We start from the raw sequence: 23117 nt of genomic DNA on the forward strand, positions 1-23117 counted from the left end.
CTGCTATGTAAACTACTCAAACGAGTAATGAATGCAATTCTGTTATTTTTGTTTGCTTGAGGGTTTATTCAAACTGATGTTGAACTGCTTCTGACTTCCGCAGTTTCCTTCTAATGGAATCCACTGAATAATTCCAGTTTTTTTGAGCTCAGATGATGGGCACCTCTGCCTTTAATCTCTGATGTAGACCTCAGAGTTTCTTGTCATCAGATACACAGAAAAAAATGCAGTGTAGTTTAGACATCAGAACCAATCAAATAAATTCATCTTTTAAAAAAGAATACATTAATGCATATTCATATATTTGGTTTAAACTTTTAAGATTACTTCAGAGAATAAAGATTGTTCATAAAATACAATTTTCATGTTATGTTGGTTTCCAAAATCTAGTTTCTATCTATAGTTGCCTAGTTATTTATATTCAATATATTGTTGTTACCTTTACATTGAAAACATAACTGAAAATATCATATTATTACTATAGGTATCAATCTACAGCACCGCTAGTAATCAACAAAGAGAAACTTGAACTTAGTAAGTAACAATTCCTTTAGAAATTAGTGAGAAAGCAAGAAAGAAAGGGAGAGTGGGACAGACTGCTGGGGTGTTAAAGAGACTGTCTATTCAAATAATTCTTGTTGGGATTCAATTTGATTTCACACTTAGATTTCAATGAAGAAGAAAAAGACACATTGATAGTATATAACAATAAACATTAAGCAGCCTGGACTTGGATAAAAGATGTCACTTGTGTAAGTAGCACATATTTAGTTTCAAGTGAAGATTTTCATCTCAGTTAACTATGTTTTCTTTTCCAAAATAATTAATTTAGATGCTTTTACTTCTGCCCTGTTCCCAGCAAATTCTTAGCAACTACAGAGATTCACTAATATAAAATATGTGGCAAAGCTATATTTCACATCCCCATGCTCCCTTTAAAATTTTGGTTCTCAAATGCATACATCCTCCACAATGCAATAAATATGAAAGAAAGCAGAATCTGGCCCTAGAATTTAAGGTTAGTTCTGTGGAAGATACTCTCAGTGAAACAGAGAAATACTCCATTACTCCAATTATTTTGCAGAATGCTGTCAAGTGAGAAGAATAAGTGGAATAATGCAGTGAAAAGAAGGAACTAAGATTTACTACACTCCCCCTTTAAAAAAAAAAAAAGCAAACCCCTAAAACTAGACACATCGAAAGACTGGAACTCTCCAGAGTTCATTTCAACTCTGCTTTTTGCCAGCTTCTGAAAACATTCAAATATTTAGCAGTTCCTGTATTTTGTTACTTCGTAGTAATAATAAAATCGGTAGGTTACATTTCCTCATTTCTTCGATAGTGCAATATTTCCTAACCTATTGCCTCTCCATATGCAGATCACAGTATATAAGGAGGCCATGAAAAGCCATTAATAAGCAAGTTGAAGCTTTTGTCATTGAAAATTTCAGTATAATGTAAGGGGAAGAACCTGTCTTGTTCTTCAAAGTCAACCTCTGTCAAGCCCTTGAACAAGACAAATGCTTGCATCCAGGTTATAAAAAAAGCTTATGTGAACAGACTTACATATTTTTCATTCTTAAGTACAGCAGGATTTACTAAACAGTTTCAGTTCAAGTAAGGGATTACCAGTTGATTAGTTCAGAACACTATTCAGTTTGCCGAGTATGTAAATACATATACACAAAAAAATTAAAATACAGTGATTATTCAAATAACTTATAGAATAGGGTCTTTAACTATTCAGACACATTAGCTTACAAGCTAATTCTTGATAGCTTATATTTGAAGTATACTATTCGCAATTAAAGAAGCTATCAGGTAGTTTCATTCCAAAAGAATGTGGAAAGGGGAGTGAGACTTTTATCATTCAGTGAATTTTATTTATTATTTAATAATAGCAATAATCTCAAAGAAAGGGTTTTGTTCATTAGTTTTTACTATGATCTTCTGTATTAATCATTATTCATTTGAAATGTGCAAGTCTTTCATTCTTCAATGGTGATAGACACATTGCTTTTCAAAAGTACTTTCCCTGATTCCATTATTGCAGAAAAAAAAAAGAAAAAAAAAAAAAACCTGACAACCAAGATTTTAGCTTGGAACATTTCGAATACATTCTGCTAGGAAAATTTCTGCTCCAATAAGCTTGCTGAATCATCTTCAACCCAAAAAGACACAGAGGAGAGTCTTCAGCTTATTTTATTCAGATAAAGAGAGAGTCCACACGGACTATGGACCAGTGTGGTCCATACCCTATTGGGTACCATACTGGGCATACCCCTGTGGGGTCTCTCAAAGTTTTGGGGACAAAGCTTCTCTTTTATCCCTGTATGCTACACTAGTGAGCCCTTCCCTCCTTCTCCATCGGCTGAGATACTTGGGATACTGAGATAGTCTTGTTATATGCCTATTAGCCATCCCATCCAGTAGGTATCACCTCTTCATTTCCTTTGTTGATACACATTTTGTAATCTGAATTCAGAGTCTATGTTTTGCCTAACTAAAACTATCTTTGTATCCTGTAAAGCTATCACTCTTTGTTCTGCTCAGCAAAAAAGATTTAGCTTGAAAGACAAATAGTATTCTGGGCTCCATCAGAAGATGGGTAGCCAGCAGGGACAGGGAGGTGATTGTCCCCCTCTACTCTGCTCTTGTGAGGCCCCAGTGGGAACCCCCAGTACAGAAAAGACAGGGAGCTGTGGGAGAGGGTTCAGAGGAAGGCCACAAAAATGATCAGAGGACTGGAGCACCTTTCCTACAAAGACAGGATGAGGGAGCTGGGCTTGCTCAGCCTGGAGAAAAGCAGGCTGCAGGGTGACCTCATTGCAGCCTTTCAATACCTAAAAGGAGCCTACAAACAGGAAGGGAATCAACTCTCTGAAATTGTTGATAACTGCAGGATAAGAGGAAACTGCTTCAAGCTGATGGAGAAGAGATTTAGGTTGAATGTCAGGGGGAAATTCTTTACAGAGAGTGGTGAGGTGCTGGAACAGGCTGCCCAGAGAGGTTGTGTATGCCCTGTCCCTGGAGGTGTTCAAGACCAGATTGGATGGGGCCTGGGCAGCCTGGTCTAGTATTAAATGGGAAGGTAGTGACCCTGCATGTGGCAAGGGGATTGGAAATTCATGATCCTTGAGGTCCCTTCCCTGGCCATTCTTTGATTCTGCGATTTACATGTGAGTGCTAAGGCAGCATCTCCTGTCATATACTTGCAAGATTAGTTTAACCATATCCTTGTGATGGAAATTTTTCTTCCCAGTTTTTATCTTGTTTTTCAGGGACCATCTTGCATTTGTTCTTGCCAAATTTTATTTTGCAAGGACACCTTTTTGTTTTTCCTTCAGTGGCAACAGACACCCCAGCTATCATTAGAGAGACCATGGGGGATGATATAATCTGTGACAACATCTCACATTCTCAGTGCTATTTAAATTTTAGTCATTGGCCTACACACTGGAAAAAAAAAAAAAAAGATAGTTAACCATATGTTCAATAGATGTGAAAACTATGTTTCACTAAGTAAATGCATATTTATTAGATGGAATTTATGTGGCTCTTGCCCTAAAACAACAGAAGACTACCACTGATTGTCACATAGCCAAATCACATTCTTGAGGAAAAGCTCTATAAAACAGCTGTCCCAGCTCAACATTTCCTAATCAATTAGAGTTATCTTGTTGCTTACACATTTGTCAACATTTGAGGAAATATTACAACCAAGGAAAATAAACTATTAAGTTCAGCAGTAGCTAAAACTATGTTAATTACATTGACATGCAACAAAGTCACCTTCAAATTTTTCCTCAAAAATTTACAGAATATAGTGCTTCTGTGACACGCTTTGCATTCTCATTCAAAGATTAAATCATTGGAATTCTATAGAAGTAGACACATAGGGAAAATTCTGAGTCTGATGGAGTTAATTCTCCTTACAAATATAAGCATACAAGAAAGCTATATACTGGGATAACAAAAGAAGATTCAAAACAAAATATTTCCTGATCAATGTAACAACCTGAAATCACGCAATTTTACTATAAGTGTAATCTAAAGCAGACTTTTACGTAAGGCTTACGTGATCTCCACTTAAAACACCAAATCTTCTTACCAGTTGCAGCTAAAAAGAGTATTCTTGTCTTCAGCTTCTATGCGCATAGCTAGAAACTGTCCAGAAAATCAACCTGAGAGATTAATGAACAGTCTGGACCTGCAATTCACAACACTTTTGTAGGCAAATTGCTCTTGGAAGCTTAAATATTTTCTGCTCTTCAGAGACTATGCTATCTTATCTTGTCATCGATGGAGTGCTCATTGCCTCCTTTGCTACTATCAGTTTTACTCAACCAAAAACATTTTTGAGACCAAGTGAATTATGTCCAAAATAAGAGTACTCAAATTCATATAAAATCATACAATGTAAGTTATACCTGTGCTTGTTTAATTTGAAATGTTGGAATTTGAAACTGCTAATTAAAGACATTAGTGAATGTCAATACAGCATTATTTTAATGACTCCAAGATAATCCCACAGCAATCAATTTAGATCAGAATGAGTTTATTGTAAAGTGCCAAAGGTGGGGGAAAAATGCTTCCTTCGCACTACAAAGCAACAATTTCTCAAATGAATAATGCCTGTTCAGAATTTAACTAGATAATTACTTCATTTGCATTTGTTAAGGTGATAAGAGAAATGAAAAAGACAATTCAGTGGGAAATGATATAAGTGTTAAAAGGTTACTTGTGAAAGACAATGTTACTCAAAGTTCTGGATTACCAACAGCAACTGTTGTTAAAGGAGCAGAGTTATCAACCTAAGCATCCTGGTGGGAAAGTAGAACAAATACATAACAGAAAAATACGTTCCATCACAGTGCTCTGACATGCAGTTCAGAATGACAGGAGCAATCAGGTATATTTCTGTTCTTGTTTTTACATAAAGATTTTGAGGAAAGACTAGAACCCAAAGCATAAAATTATTATGGTCTATTCCCAGATCTGTTGCTGCAATTTTCATAGAATCATAGAATCACCAAGGTTGGAAAAGACCTAAAAGATCATCCAGTCCAACCGTTCACCTATTCCCAATAGCTCCCACTAAACCATGTCCCTCAACACAACATCCAGCCTTTCCTTGAACACCCCCAGGCTCGGTGATTCCACCGCCTCCTTGGGCAGTCTATTCCAGTGCCTGACCACCCTTTCTAAAAAGTAATACTTCCTAATGTCCAGCCTGAATCTCCCCTGCCATAGTTTGAAACCATTCCCTCTGGTCCTATCACTAATGACACGAGAGAAGAGGCTGACCCCCAGCTCACTGCAACCTCCCTTCAGGAAGTTATGGAGAGCAATGAGGTCTCCCCTGAGCCTCCTCTTCTCCAGGCTGAACATTCCCAGCTCCCTCAGCCTCTCCTCATATGGCCTGTGTTCCAAAACCCTCACTAGGTTTGTTACCCTCCTTTGAACACGTTCCAGGGCCTCAATGTCCTTCTTGCAGCGAGGGGCAAGAAACTGAAACTGTGGTAAATTACAGGCCACTCATGGTCAGTCCTGCAGAAATCATGTTCATTAAAAGCAATAAAACTAATTTCAACCTTTTGCAGCACTCTGGAATTACCTTTGTTTTATGGAAAGTGAAGACTTTTTTCAGCTCCAAGCTATCACATTTAGTTTTTGCAAAGATCATTAAGCGCCAACAGGTGCTTATGTATTGCACATAGCTATACTTCTGACACACTTAAAAATGTGTGCTATGATCTGTTGCACCTCTAATACTTTCTAGCTGGTGGTGAATCTCCACAGGCAGACACAGTATACTTCATCTGGTGGCATATATTTCAGTGCTGACGTGGAGGGGCTGGACTTACTGCTAACTTGTGCTGGGTTCTTGCTAACCATGAGAAGAAAAAGAGAATTCAAATTTCTTAGTGACCCAGAGAGGTTTAGCAAATACAGACCATGTTGTCTTTATGACAAGAGCTGCCCCTTGTTACAGTATTCACAGACTGAGTCCCATATGCAAGGAATATAAAATAAACATTAAAAACTGTAGTTTTTAATTGATTTTCCAGTTGTATATACATTGATCTGGAATTGCATATTTTTATAACTGAATGGGGTTCTACATTTCTGCATATATGTAAATAACAGCATTGCAAATTGTTTCTTCTTTTCAACTGAACCAATTTGCCATTAATGTTAGATTAAACTGATTTGGTAGTAGCTCAGGTTCTTAGTCCTTCATAAAAAAAAGGGACAAAATAAACCTAAATGAAGGCTCTTGAAAATCTGGTGAGGAGTATGTAAGAAAACGAATATGACCTTGAAATTTCAAACTGTACAATCAATGAACATACACATAACACAGTATATCCAAGAGCTAGATCTACAGAGTCATTATACTACAGCAGAAAAGAAGGACACTCACCCTATCCTGGGCTTGCATAGAAAACTCTAGTAGAGTGGATCTCCAGAAGAGATCCTTCCCTACTGGTAGTCAGCTCTTAAATGGGTCTAGGAGAGGTGGAGCCAAGCTTCACCCTTCTGGCAGCACAGGAGAATTGCCTTCACCTGTGCTCCTTTGGCTGACTCATTGCTTGCCTCAGGTGATCAATCAGAGGTTCAGGCCTGGATTCAGCAGTCCCCATATACAAACAAACAAAGAAGGGCTCAAGAAGTTCCCTTTGCCTCAATCCTCACCAGATTTCTATCATTAAAATCAGTTAAATAATACCAAAATGGCTAGAGAGGGTTTTCTTGCTTTTTTGCTTTTTGTTCTTCTAATCCCAATGTTTCTGTGGTAAACTCAGAAAAACTGCACTATTTTTGCAGTTTATGCATTGCATTTATTTCCATCAAAAATCCTATTGATTCGTATCCATTAGTCAAATCCTGAGGTTTGTTTGCTATATATGAGAATAATCAGCACAAGATCCTAATTCTGAAATGTTAAAAATCCACTGATGGACAAATTAAGTCAAAGTGTTTTTTTATTGATTTATTTTTTTCTCTTCTGACAGGCTAGGAAAAAGGAAATAATTTTAAATCTATAAATAGGAGTAAATTATGTATATTATTTGTTTGAGGAAATTTCTGAGAACAGTGATAAAGATATATCTCTAAATACTTCAAAATCATAATGAAAAACTATTTTCTCCCAGATACATCCCTCAGAAAGTACTAGAGTTTCTGAGATTTATTCATTGTGTAACGAACAGTAAACACCTTTTATTTCCTTTTCCATGCTAAAGAGATACATCACAGACTAAAATGGTCTCTGACATTTTCATCATCTGTTTTATTTCAGAGTTAAATCTGGAAGCAGGGAAAACACGAACATTATTCTGTACATGATGAGAAAAGCTCTCAAACTGTTATCCACATGGATGTATCTACTAGTTTTAATGAGACATGATTAGAAGGCTCATATGAAGAATAACTTGAAAGGTTGGCAAGGTCATTTCTTCCTAATTCCTGAATTGGTTTCACATTATTATAATATTGCTCAAACTCATTTTTCTTTGTAGTTAGTCAAGAATGCCTAAGAAATTTTTAAGGGTGGTAAAAACACTTAACTTTTTTTTTATTATTATTTTTTCTTCCGGAGTGGAAGGATTAATAATAATAATGCTAATTAAAAATATATATATATGTCAGAAAATGTTTTTTAAGAAAATTTGTCTAAGACTAATTACAATTATAATCCATGATGAGTTGCAACATTATGTGAAAAAAGTAAGCAGCAAGAGTTAATAATGTATTAAAACTGAAAAGATGACTACATCTGTTAAAAGCCAGCCAGATAGACTAACATTAGTCATTACTGATCAGAGAAGGAAAGGGAAAGGCACAGCATGACATATCACAAGATGACAACATCTGTCTTTAAAAATATTCTGCTTAACTCTGCAATGTTGGTCCAGACATGGTGTAACAGTGAATCATTTTTACCTATTTCTTACAGTTTTGAATATTTTGTAACAATGGGTTCTTAGGTTGCAGAGAATGCATAGAAACCATCAGGAATATAGTATATATCTATTCATTTCCTCCAAAATAGTTACGATAATGTTCTATGCTGTTCTCCTGTGCTTTCACTCTTCTACATTATATTTTAGTCCCTTATCATAGAAAGATCAGTATATGCAAAATAGTTACAGTATACAGCGGTATAGGAAGTTCACAATCGCTGTTGAAAAAGAAAGCCCTTCGCAATAGGCAATTGGCAAATAGGCAATAGACAAATTCAGACAAAGCCCAATAGTTGATAGCTTAAATCTATGCCTGGTCAGTCCCAGTGGCAACTCCATACTTACTGCCTCTGTTTGGCAGCCGAGCACTAGTTTACCGTAAGTGGGATGTACTGTCTACTAATCGAGACAGTTTGTTTCTCTGCATAAGCATGAGTGTCCAACAGTCCAACATTTTGGCATGTCTGGGCTACACTGAGTGAAGAAAAACAGGTAGAAAAATTTGTTCTATGTTTTTCATATTGTTTATTAAAGCATTAAAAAAAAAAAAAAAAAAAAAAAAAAAAAAGCAACAAACACATAAAACTATGCCTGACCCTGTTTTTTGTGAAACTACTGCATCAGTGTCTGATTTGATGGAAGTGGTTACAATTTGTCAGTTCTCAAGGTGTTCATCAGAGATTTCTGATAAAATTTTATTTTTCCTGTGCTTTATAATTAAAAATAGTTGTTCACAAATGTACATATTGCCAAAAACCAATGACATGGATAAGGTGTGATTGTGAAGTGAGGGTTATTTTTTTTTAGCGAGTCTTATAAAAGTATACTAAAGATATGCGATCAAATTTTTATTTGAGTTAAATGTCTGATTGCATGCTATACAATCCATTTGAAAATTCACAGGTAATGTACTTATACTGACTGAAAATAGAGTTGCAAATATACCAAAAAATTGATTGAGTTGCAAATTTTTTTGAAAAATATGGTAAAACAACTAATTTATTCCACTTTCACTATTTTGTCTTTAAGAAATATTTCTTGATATGCATTTAATTTGGCAACATTTTTATTTTTGCATGTAACATCTTCTCAATTTGTAATTTTTGAAAACTGTCAACACCTTTCCTATATAGTGCCATATTATTTGTCTTGAAGAAATCGCTTTTTTGTTGAATATCCTTCCTTCATCCACCCTTTTTTGGGTTCTGTTTTATGTCAAAATGATATTAGATAAATAGAAATATTATTATTGGTAATCGTTGTGTTTTGCTCAGAAAGTGGCACTAGCACATACAACATGTAGTATACACATTCCTCTGAGTATGTGTGATGGATACAATAGTTGGAGTCAGCACTGCACTGTGCCCTCCCCTTGTCCTGTTTTCAACTCATACAGTGCCAAACACACAGCAATGTTTTGGTTATTGCTGATTGATAGGTGTGTGCCCAGTGCTGGTCTGGGTCTCTTGACAGGGAAGAGCCACTCCCATGATACTGCAGGGCAGAGGAGTGTAGTGAAGCCAGGACAGCTGACCTGAATTAGACCAGCAATTTGACTGAGTATGTGTGGCAGGTGTGAGAGGCAGAGTTACTACTGCACTGCACCTTCCCCTCCACAACATTCCTTTGTCACCTATGCCATCTGTGCTCAAGTTTGATGCAAACAACTCATGAAAAAATTGGCTAAAAATCACATAATAATGTTAAAAGTTTATGATCTTGTGGGGCTGCATTACTAGCTGTCTCAGGCTGCTTGTGACCCACAGGCCACAGATTGGACACTCCTGACATAAAGCAATGAGATAGAAAGTAGAGAAATTGTGTGAGTATAGATTGGGGTAGGGATAGTAAAAGAAAAATAAAAACATATTTGCTCAAGGATAAATATTTATGATTACACATCTCAGCATTTTTTGCATTAATTTGCATAACTCTCAGAAGAAAACTTGGAAGTTTTTCAGAATTAAAGCATTAATTAATTGAGGTCATTACTAAGTCAGTCTTTTGTCTCCATTGATGCATTAGGTTGTTTTGTCCTACATGCAGGTTCCTGTGTATTTTTTTTCTGTGTTTTTTTTTTTTTTCTGTTTGGCAACCCTGACATTCAGTTTGTAAGTCACCTCTCATGTCCCCATTTAAGTGTAATCCTCATATTTGTTCACTGAGTGCTCCATCCCATTAATCAGATTGTTGTAAGCACAACACAATATTAGCACTAGGTCAGACCCAGAAAAGCACCAGTCATCTGACATCCAGTGGAATTTCAAGCCATTGACCATTCCCTTTTGGGTACAACAGTCCAATCACAGTTTTCCTTTACTTAGGCTATAGTCAATATATTTCTAGCACTGCCACAAGGATATTGCAGGAGACCTTGAGGAAGAATGGAGTGTGATCAGGAAAAAAAAAAAAAAAAAAAAAAAAAAAAAATTGCACTGAGTACCTAATCTCTTTCCCTGCCTTCAGTCACATATTTTCCTATCCTATTCATCAAAGTCTACATTTGCTCTGGTCTTTCTTTTGCACTCATAAAATCTCTCCCCCTTAACCTTGTTAATCCTTTTCCAGTTACAGTTCCAGAAAAACTTTGAGCTTCCAAATTCTACTCTCCTACTTTCTTTCTCTGGTTAATAATGCTATATTCCTCTTTCATAATCTATCTTTCTTCCCATCTCCAATAAATTTGCATTTTTGCATTTGAGCTCAATCTGTTTCCCATTCAGCTATTGTGGCTCTAAGTTATTATTACCTCTCTTCTTGCAGAAAGGAGTGGACAGTTCCTGTGTTTTGCAAAGGTTGTCCTTGAAAGCTGATCTCCTGTTTAGGGATCAACTGTCCTCAGGGTAACCAGTGGGTCATTCTGCCTACCTTCTTCCTAGACTTGGTAAAGTGGTCTTCTTTAGTTCTGGAGCTCCTTTCTCTTTTGTTTTGACATACTGAACTCCAGTATTTCATGGTTATTGCGTCAAATTTGCCATCAACTTTCACAACGCCAACCAGTTCTTCCTTGTTTGTGAGTTGTATATCCAAGAGGATACTTTCTTTGGTAGACCCATGCAGTATCTGCAAAAAATACCCTCCCAAATTTCCAAGATCATTCATACCCTGTAATGTTGACCTAGGAGACATTAGATGGGATTTGGTAGTGGAGTGGTTTGTAAAGTGCTCGAGACTGTGATTGTGCAGTGTCTTCAAAAGGTAGTTCTTTTCACTTTTGCTCCTTGAATGGGCAGTCTTGTCTATTGTAATGTCTCCCTTGTCAATTCTTGGACCATAAGGCTGTTATTGGTTCTAAATCAGTGCTCTTCAAATATGAACCACATTAACACCCAACTTGCTACTGTCCCCAGTCTCACAAGATACTTTATTCTTTTCCGGTTGAAAGTTAAGAGAATGAAAACTTGTCCTATTCCTTTTTCCCCAAACTGCTTCTCTTTAGTTCATGTTCTGCTAGGCTTTGATAGCACTGGGCAATACAAAGTAATGGTAACTATGATCTTAAGAAGATTCAGCAACACATCACATTGTGTTTTGACATTGTCATTGTGTTCAGTTACTATAATTTCCTTTCCTCATATCAAATTCAATCTGAAATTTCAGTTTTCTGACAGGTGCTGGGTTTCTGATACCACAAACAGCATGATCCCTGTGTCATTTTCTTTTGGAGCCTGATGGTAAGGTTGTCCTAGAACAAAAAACAAGACAAAAAATTTTGTTTTTGCAGAATCACCTCTTGTTGAAACTGTAACAACTCCTTGTATCTTTTACAGATGTGAAAGAAACTTGTCAATGCTTGTTTGACAATACAACTTATAATCATTCTTCTTAAGTACTTAGGTTTGAGTAAGGCATGATATATTCATTCTGCAACTCCATCAGATGGCCTGCCTGTCCCACTGCTGCATTGTTTTTAATACTTTGTCTCCCATTCGGTTGATTAATCACCAGCCTTGAACAGTTAATTTTACAACAGAAGTTTTCTGTTTCACAGTGTTAAAGTTTAGATTAAAATATATGCATGATATATCATAAGCAGAATCTTTTGAAATCAGGTGAAAGTACAATAGACTGAATTGTGGTCAATGTTTGGTGTTTTTCAAAAGAAACCTTACTGAGTAAGGGCTGCACAAATTTACTATCTGTACATGACTCATTTTCTATTAATTAGCATTAATGGAAACAACTGCTTCAGCTGTTTGGCTAGGAGCTGGGAGAAGTGCTTCTGAAAGGAGAATGAACAACAGCCAATTCTACTTCCTCTGCCCTTTTCAGAAAAAGCCTGAGTATGTCTTTCAGCATGCTCTACATGTCAGTGGAATGTGTCGTGCAAACCACAACATAATTTGCAAGTGAGAAATTCTATGCTCACTGGGAGAGAAGAGCAGAGAATTGGTAGCATTGGTAGCTTTTTCCTCATTTATCAAAATATAAAAGAAGTACTGTTTTACTTCGTCATTACCACCTCTGGCTCTGTAGCATCAGAAGCTTTCTCTCAGTGCATATCATCAAGATCATCCACATGCGCATGCATGAAAATGAAAATTACACACAAAGGAAGACAGCACATCTGTTTGTGGACTTTCGTCAGTGGAATGAAGTGAGAAGGTAAAAGATGAGTTAGTAAAAGAGTAGTGGTCTAGACATCCTAGTCAGTCATCAATGTTCTCTGCAGCCTCTGGCATAATTTTTTAAAATGTGTACTTTGATTCCTCCTATATATAATATAGGAGTAAGGCAAACATATACTTTGTACTTACTTGCTTTGCTTTCATTACTAATTGTGAGGTGCTTAGAGAACTAAAGTGATTTACTCAACAGAAAGAATAAATTCTATTGGAACTTTCAGATCACAAACTGCTGGACAATTAGAAAAAATATACCTATTGGTGCTTTTTAGTGTTGTTAAATAGTTGGTATTTGTAGAAAATCAAAATCTAAATGCACTTCACTAAACTTACCTATAGGAGTTCTCAAAATAATTATAAAGAAGGAGCTATTTCAAACCATAAAATTAGTTTGATTGGGAAGAATGTGTCATAAATGAGAGTGAAAACGATGCTGACGAAATTGGCCACAGTTGACCAATAAATAATTACCTGAGAAACAAAGAGCACAATATGACTGACTGACCCTCATAATGGATTTTAATTAACTTTTGAATCTCATAAAATCTAGTGCCCTTCTTTTTTCTTTACCTTATTTATTTATTTATTTTTTTAAGTTCCTTTGTTTATTTCTTAGCTGTAAAACTGTGCCAACATTTATCGAAAGAACTAACATTCTTAAAATAGTAGAGGACACAGTAACTTTTAGTAGAGGATGAAAAAGAAATACTAAGAGCATGTAAGAATACACATGGAACTCTCATTTTTTGCATTATTTATTTGTATGTGCTGAAACAATAACAGCAAAAAAGGAAACAAATCTTATTAGCTGTAAAGAAAAGCAGTTGGAGAAGTCTTTCTTGCTTTATGGACTTTTCAGTAGTACAAGCGTAATGGTCCTTAAAATTATTTCTAGTTATAAAAGAGATCTTTGATTTCTGAAAGCTCTAGGGAGTTAATTCTGTGATATCAAGGGTGCAGTTCAACTGTGACAATTCAAAGATCCTCCAGGGTTCCACAGATTTACTGTGAAACTAATTTCTTATTCATTATGTGAATAAAACACAATAAGAATTTCTTGGGCATGTGCATGATTATCTTTGTATTTATAAAAATGCAGCTGTGTGTCTTAGATTAACTATTGCAAAAGCTAATTAAAATGATTGGAGGGGTTGTCAAGAATAAAATCAATACTTTAGAATTCAGTTTATGAGAGTTGCTCCAAAAGAACCGACTCCTATTATATTATGTTGGCCCACAGTTAGATGTTGGCAGATGTTAGTGGTATGGCAACAGAGGTTGAACCTTCCCAACTGTTTTCCATTGCATTTTGTTGTTGTGTGACAGATGACAACAGAGGCGCATCTGACATGGAAGTGTGTATGAAGCAAAGGAGTGAATGTGAATTCCTCCATGCAGGAAAAAAAAAAAAAGGCATGCAGTGGTGACAATGACAGTGGTTCATCTCCTCTGGTGCAGCTTTTAATAAGCATGGCATGCAGGCTCTTGTTCATCCCTGGTGAAAATGCATAGCTGATGACTGTGTTGAAAAGTAGTGCTTCGTAGCTGAGAATTTGGGAATATCAAATAGTATTATTTGCTCAATCAAATAGTATTATTGTGCTCTCTGTATCTGCTCTCGTTTCCATGAAAAAAATAGGAGGCATTGCTTTTGGAACAACCTACATATTAATTCTTTCATAATAAATTCTCACTCAGATCAAAAGCTTGGCTGCTTCTCTTTTGCAGCTTGGTCAGAATAGATCTTCTGTTCTGACCCTTAATGTTCTTTCTTTCCCTTCAATTTATCAACTGTGCTTCTTTTTTGCTCATGTCAAATAGTCAACTTGCATTGCTGCAGTAGACATCATTAAAAATAGTGTTGTAAGATTCACTGATGTGTATAAAATATCTTCAGGAGGTCCTTGAAACTACAAGAGGGGAATAAATGAAATAGTTGAGGAACGTGTACGGTTCAAGTACTATCTATATCCTAAAGCAAATTTGATTATCTGTCTTGCTCCAATAGGGGGGAGATGGGGTTCTTTTAATAACTGTATGCCAGGCATAAGATTAAGAAACAACGGTTCAAATGTTGATCTAGCCAGTTTATTATAAATCCTAATCAGGGAGATGGGGAAGGGAAGGAGGGCGATAGAAAAGATAGGAAAGAAGCAAGAATTGCGTAAAGTGGGGATAGTCACTACCAGAATCCAGCAGCAGTCCCTCTGCATGATGTTTTGAAGGTCTGAGGCAAAAGCAGCAGGGGGAGAGAGCAGCAGCATAGCCGGCCTTGGGCAGCAAGTAAGTAGCAGGAAGAAGTTGCATAGCCAATCCAGAAGGAAGCCAGAAAACCTCCATTCTTCTTCATGAAGAATCTGTGGCCAGAAAAACCTCCCCTCGTGTTGTAGGTTCCCTTTTTACTCTTCTTCTGCCATTCCTGAGTGCTTGGGTAAGAGTCATGTGCAGCACCTCCTGAGATGGCCAGCTTCCTCGAAATAAGCGCACACAAAAGACTGTTTCCCGGCCATTAAGCTGCAGCTTATCTCTCTCTCTTGTTGCCCCTGGCCTTGTTCATCTGTGTCCCTCAGACAAAGGATTTCTCAATCCTTGCCCAGGACTTGCTTGGACTTGTCCATCTGTGTCCCCAGCAAGCTTCGAGACAATGATGTAAAACAATAATCTCTTACACTATCCAACCATTAAAAAAATTTGAAACTTTTACTCCACAGTACAAAAATACAAAATATTAATCCTTATATCCTTATCATTATTTTAAGGAAAAGAAAAAAAAAAAAAAAAAAAAGCTAATATGACCATTTAAAACCTACCTATGATTTTTTTTAGAAACAGTAGAAGCACACTTGAAATTCCCACTGAAAGAATGGAGAGAGGATTTCCTATGCTTTATTAGACAATGCAAGAAAAAGAATTTCTTTCCAGAAGTTTCTTACAAGGTAGTCCAGATTCTATGAAGTTCATTCAGATCTAAGATTAAGGAATTAAAGGAGCCAGGAAGAAGACCCACTATGGGTTAAAGCTGCAGATCACTCCAGAACTTCCTTTGGAGGAGATTCTGCTTTATTAGCTGCTGAGTCCAAACTACAGACAAAATGCCTCAGATTTCTAGCCAACTTATCCTTTTTTAGAGGCTGACATTTTTTCTCACAATGTCTTTATCTTCTTCAACTCAGAAATGAATGAGCTGAGAAAATGGGTATCACTTATCCATCCTCTTTTTAGTTTATCAAACACTAAAAGCATAACCCACTCCCTTTCCCTTCTTTCCATATTTATGTTGACAGTACAAAACTTCCCACTAACTGCACTATTGAGTAGATAACTGACATATAATTATTTTTACATTTTTTTTGCACTTACTCATTTTGCATATAAATACGTGTGTTGCATGTAATATTATTGCAAACTATTTCTTGACAGAATGATAGGTTTTTTTGTGTATTTGTGTTTTGTGTGTTGATTTTTTTTCCTACCACTACAAACAAAACTAGTCAAAACTAGTAGCAAATACTCATTCTCTCTGCAAACTCACTAAACAGTTGCTCTTTTCTGATTTGGATAGTTGTGCATATCTGTATAACAGGATGTGTTTTAATTCTGCGCCGCCATTCAATTTCTAGTGGCTACAACTGAGGGTCACACAACTATTAATTCATCTTTTCTGATAAGGAGCAGAGGGGAACCTCATTGTTTTAATAACAATTTTTCCATTTTTGCCTTCTACAGTTAGATTACTGTTAAGTATAAAAATAAAATTCAATTTGTAATCTGCCTTCTTTTGGGCAAAGCTACATCATCTTCCTCAATCTCTTGGAGTTCATGGTGAATAAGGCAACTCCTGCCTCCTACTGAAATGGAGCATAGCAATTTATGTGTAAACATGGCAAACCAATATGTTAGTATGTTTCTGTCTGAAGTTCAATACAAAGTAGAAACACTAGTGTTCTGCTCTAACAGCAAAATCTGCAATTGAACTGTAAACTGTAGTGCAAGACTTTGAAGTCTGGACATATTTCCTAAATTATTATCTTAAAATGAGAAAATTTCACAAGTATACCTTGAGTAGAAGTAGGACTAATGTTACACTGAAATTGAATTCCCAAAAGTTTCCTCTTACTTAATAAGTATAATAAAATCATTAATGGATTCTTTCCCCTCAATTTTTTTTTTTTCAACTGTATTTGGAAGAAAAATGGATTTTATAATAAAAAGGGTTTTTTTTGTTGTTGAGTGAATTAAAATACCCCTCAAAACATATGAATCCAGCAATACTTTTGGGCTTCTTTCACTTACTTATTTGTGTGAACTTAGTTTTTTGTCCAAAATTTGTCTCCCATTTTTCTCCCATATATTAACATAGAGATGATAGGTAAAATTTTTTTCTAAAATTGTAAAACAGTAACTACAAGGGGAAGAACAAATAAAGGAGTAATGGAAGAGGAAAATGAAGTGCCTATCCAGAATTCCATGAATTCCTTTCCCAAGCAGAACTTTCTATTTGTTTGTTTGTTTGTTTGTTTGTTTGTTAGCAAAACACAGTCATTTTCAATCTGGGGACAAATATATTTTACTTCTTTTTACTGAAATTAAAAAAAAATAAATCCTTTTGCTCTGAATAAAATACGAAAAGCAATGAAAGAATAGTAAAAAGTATCAGCCTTTGCTCTTCTGGCTCTATCTTTGAAAATTTGGCACAATTGCATCAATATAGGGATCTCCTTTTATACAGCAATAAACACTCATATATGCTTTCCTTTATATGTAATACACAGTCCTTTACTGTTTATCTTTTTTTCTTCATATTCAAATACCATAGCAGTACGTACCGCTTTCTCATATAGATTACTTACATCTCATTTAAACATAAGTAACAGTTCTTTACAACAAAATTATACATGCTGTGAATCGAAAAAGCTATGGACAGATCATTGGTGGCAAAGATTTCTTTTTGGGAGATACTTAATGTCTACTTAATTTATCTACTCTATCTTCGAGACTGCTTTTTTGTGTAATCTGTACCTTGGAAAATATACAAATACATGCTAAGTAAAGGGATTGTGGTCTCTCCTGTCAATCTGGCCTGCCCTATCTGCCCTTAAAGCTGTATTCTGAGCAAGGAGGGACAACCAGGACAGGTCTCTATCCTCACCTGGACGATGATATAACTAGAGTAAAGACAGGATTTGTGGGTGACTTGAATCACAGTGAATCCAGGCAGATTAGAGGACACATAGGGCCAAAATGCATGCTAGATGATGAGCATGCTCTAGACCTGCCTTGTCAGAGAAAAAAATATCAATTAATCTCAATGGTGTATCACCCATGAGGAGTGAGACCATGGCAAGAAATGCACAGCTTATGGAATGAATGCAGAATCAACGTATTGTAGCTTTATAGGTAGCTCTAGTTAAGGATTATAACACTGATTCTTTAAGGAAGAAATTTGCATGTTATTGCATGAAATTGCATGAATATTACTTGGCTTGACTGGTGTGAGTATGAGCTAATTATCTGTATTTAAACACTGGTAGAACAGAATATAGAAAGTTTGAAAAATGTGAGGTAACTGTAAATGAGGACAGCTTCTTACTTTCACTTCAAAGATTTTCCTGCAATAGTCTAGGTAACTGATTCTCTGTCTAAGAAAAAGTCTGATTCTACTCCCACTCACACTCAGAAGGTAAAAAACAGAAACAAATCCAAGTGGTGCATGTATGTTAGTGTGGTACTGATCTCATCTTCCAAGAGCACATGGAGAAAAATACAACAATCCTGAATGCCTATGGGAAATGCAATTAGTGAAAAAGTACTTTCTCATCACACTCTAAAATGGATGAACTCTTTACAGTAAAAGCTGTAAGCATCATCACGCTTTTTCTTATTAAAATAAAAGTTTTGTTTTTTAACCTTCTCTTTCTGACCCATACTCGACTTTATGTACAGATTAAATCCAGCTAACTATTTTACTATTTCAACTAGTTTAACTATTTTAACACACATTTTCTGATTGGTTTTTGCTTTAAGCAGCTTCTACTGCCTAAGCATTGAAGACACTATTAGAGTACCATAGGTTGACTAACTTAATTCCATACTTAGAAAAGGTATTAATAACAAAAAGAGAGAGAGAGAGAGAGAAAGAGAAAGAACACAAGCAGTAATTTATGAAAGGGTGCTTTTTTCTAGTCAATTTGATGCATACTCACTTCACAGGATTCTCAGGGTAGTGCAGTACTTTTTCCATTTGACTCATGCGCAGACTTACATTTCTTATACATCCAGCTCAGGATTTCAGGCTTTTATGAGTGTGTGGTATACTGAATAAAACAAATGTGAGTAGGCAAGAAGATATTTTTGGTTTTACTTGTCTTTATTTAGTATGCTTGCCTACATACTTAAAATAATGTGTAGGTTCTCTCCAAATCATCTAGCCACAGAGTGGTTCTTGCTCAAAAAAAGGACACAGCTAATTATTGGAGTTTATTCAGGAAAAGATAAAGTACTATTTCTACAGTTTTCTTTGTTATTTATATAATTACTAGAGAAAATGATAATAAATCATCAGTTTGACTTACTGTTTCAGAGTTGGTGGGTTGTTTTTTTTTTGTTTTGTTTTGGTTTTTTTTATGCATGTGTGTGTGTGTGCCTGCGTGCATGTATGTATATTTACTGTAGATTATATTATGGTATTAAGATATATGCAAATATTTTATAAGATCTTACATCAGAAATGTTCAAAATAAATGCAACTCACTCACTTACTGTTCAGGCATTCCACAGTACATGATATTTTCTTGCCAGTTCTAAACACTTGCAATTACAGACACTAACTAAACTGAAACACATCTCATGTTGTGATATTTTTTTTCTTTATTTCCATCATTTTTGACATCTTGGAAGACATATAAGACAGTCATTTTTATATAGAGTTGAGAAGAGTTGGGAGCCCACGCCAGAGAATTTGGAAAACAGATAGTATTTTATTTTTTCAGGAGTCTCAATGAGAGCAGAAAAATATTACCTGAAATACTATTGAAAATATTCTATAATAAGAAAACAGATCTTTTTGTTCTTTGAACATTTCATCTGTCTTCAACTCACAGAAAATTGCATTCTTAACAATGTATTTTCTGTTCCTTTAAATAGTTTGGTATTTGCAAGTACTTTCCAATTCCTTTGTTTCAAGGAGATACGCCAGATAAAAACCAAATATTTCATTTTGCTTGTTCTATGATTTAATCTCTGTATCATTTCCCCCCTTACTGTGCAACACAAATACTAAATCACTAGAGACACTTTTTATTATGTTACTTGTTTGTTTAGTCATTATTTATCCTAGCTAAAGGTGTTCCTTTATACTGTGTACCAGCTAGAGCTGAATTTTCATACATGTCTATATGCATACCTGTCCTAGTATTCTCACTGTTTCATTACCCGACTGAAAGATCCAAAGTAAAATTTGATGGGAAGAAAACATACTTATCACATGGCAAGAGCATGTTTGTGTACTAAAACTGAGGACAGTTCATACACCATTTTTCAGAAAATGAAGAAAAACTGCTTTCTTTTCTTATTTCCAAACATTCTCTTCTGATTTGCTTTTCTACTATCAGTGAGAAATGAACTGACATTTTAAGAGAACAGTCTATCATAAACCCAAGATATCAGTTCAGACTGCTAATAGACAGTACAGAGACATCAAAGCACATTTAATTTGACCATTAATTTCCATATGCATTCGTCTTACATTCGTCTATTTTGAATTTCACCTGCTCTTTTCTCACTCAGACTTCCGATACTTCAACTTTACCAAGCTGTAGCAGCTGTTAGTGTATGTAAGATTAGTCATGTGTATAACCAGGTCATACTCCTTCAGCCTCCACTTTAAAAAAAAAAAAATAAATAAGAAAATCACTGGTTTGTTTCTTACCTTTTTTGTAGTTATCCATATGGAGGGTCGATCTCTTATCTCATGGCAGCTTATTTTCCTTAAGCGCTCTTGCTGAGAGATCTTACTGATTGAATTTGGAAATCAAAGGTTGGAATATCACCCACTACACACATACCCATTGCTTTTTTCAAAGAACTCTTGCAGATGTGTGCTTTCTGACTCCAAAGAAGACACCAGTTCTATTCTCTTCACTAATTTTTACCAGTTTTCACATAAGAAGCAAAGGTGAACATCACTGGTCCATTATTCAGGTAGAAGCTGCCAAGATCTGCCCTAGAAAGTTTTCAAACACTGGTAGTATATTTGATATCTTCAAGAGGTCGAGCAGCACAGTCAGTAAGTCACCTGTCACCTGCCTGAGTTTCTTTAGGACTGATAGGTGAATATTTTCTTGTCCTTGGTTACTTGTATTTAAAAAGATGAATTGACAAGTGTCTATTTTCTATATATATTTCTTATACCTCTTCTCAACAGACCAATACAGGGTGTAACTGGTACAGATACAGAGGATGGCAATATGGGATTCTGAATAGTTTCTGGTAGAAATAAAACTCATATTGACTTTAATTGTTTTTTAAGAGTTGATTTATAAAGGTAACTGTTAGTATAATAGGCTTCTTTGGGACATTTGACTTAATCCCACGAAACAGCTTTAATGAAATTAGCATCATACAATCTCAGCAGAAGCATTATTAATCATTTTAAAAACAATTTAATGTTAAATCTCTATGGTAATTTTAACCAGAGACAAAAATAATGTTAATACAGATCCAAAGGAAACTATTCTTATTTTCATGTTATTTTTCTCTACATTTTAAGTAAAAGCGAGTAGAAAAATACTAGAATTTTAGTACTTCTAACTCCACAAATATCTATAGGGAGAAATCCATCTTCTAAAGATAAATGTGAAAGACAGCATCATACAGTATCAGACAAAGACTTACAATAACAAATGCTACCTAATGGAATTACACTTCGGATTAAGGAAAGTGTAAGTAGAGTAATACCAAATGAGAAAGAGGAGATATTTTTTATGGAAAAGGCTGTGATGAAACCTGTACTAATTAAATTATTTCAGGTGTGACATCAATCACACACACAAACACACACATTAAAAAAAAAAAAAAAAAAAAAAAAAAAAAGTGCAGCGGAATAACTAGAAATTAGAAGAAAATGGAAGAAGAGTAACTAAAGTGAGAAAATTTGCCTTCTAGTGAAAAACTTCCAGAAATCTATTGGCTTAGTTTACCCATGAAAAGTCTGAGACATGATTTTGCCTCAACCTTCAATAGCTATCTCATTTCTGAAAGTAGATGACTCTTCAGTTTGACTGCAGAAAAATAATGTAATGAAGCACAATAGCTGAAGGCTGAATGCAGTCAGACTAGAAACATTGTCGAAATTTTTACAGTACAAATAATTAACTTAACTGTTTAAAAACAGCTTATGGAAATGGTTGAATTTTTCACAATTTGAATTTACTGGCAAAAGGTCACTCTGAAATTAATACCTCCTATTTATTTCCATGGAAAATAAAGGACATATAAAAAGTACAGTAATACCATTTGATGGAGCAAATTCTCAACTACAAAACACTATTTTTCAACAGCAACTGCCATTACCTATGCATTTTCACCAGTGATGAACAAGACACTGCATGCCTTATTCATGAAAATCTGCACCAGTGGAAGTGACCCAACATCTGTCTCACCAGTGCTGAAACATACCACTCACAGCCTAGCTGCGCTCACAGTGGGTGCCTTTATTTTCTCACGGAGGAATTTAATGACACACCTTTGCTTCATACACACCTCCATGTCAGATACTATTCTGTCAGAGTTCCCCACTGCTGCCATCTGTCTCATGTCACACAACAACAAAATATTACAGAGTATTGTTGGGAATGTTCAATGGACAATCACTTTCACCATCATGCTAGCCACATTATTTCTGCTGCCCACCTGGGTATTTCTTAGCCACCTGGGTACACTGCTGGCTTGTGCTCATTCCTACTGTCAATATTCAGGATAAAGACTAGCATACACACATAGTTTTTATATGAGTGGATAAACAGCAATTTCTTAGTAATATTTTCAAATTTGATATGGTATTTTTTACTGAAAGTCCTTCATCTTCTCATCTTCTTAATCTAAAGAAATGGCCTTTCCCATCCATAACCAGCTGTTTTCCTGGGGTTTTTATTACTCCAGAATTACTCAGTAATTACTTTAGAATTACTAAAGAATTACTCAAGAATATGTGGTATCTTACTTTCTGAAGCTTACACTTTAAGGCCAAAATCTCTTAACAAGAAATGTCAACTCTGAAAGTTATAACAGGATAATTGCCTCCAAGTCCTATTCCTAATGAGCAGAAAGTATTGGAGAGCTAATAAGAACTTTGTTGTTGTTGCTTTTTTTTTTTTTTTTTTCTTTTTTTTAAGTGTGTTAAGTAAGCTAGGACTTTCCACAGATTTGTACATACACTTGAGTATTTCCCCATGTACACATATTGAAGACAATTATTTGAAGGCAAGCAAAAGAAGAGAAGGCAAGGGAAGGCAAGGAGGAGAGG

Source organism: Tympanuchus pallidicinctus, unplaced genomic scaffold, assembly GCF_026119805.1.
Source record: "Tympanuchus pallidicinctus isolate F22 unplaced genomic scaffold, pur_lepc_1.0 scaffold5, whole genome shotgun sequence".
Taxonomy (NCBI): Eukaryota; Metazoa; Chordata; class Aves; order Galliformes; family Phasianidae; genus Tympanuchus; species Tympanuchus pallidicinctus.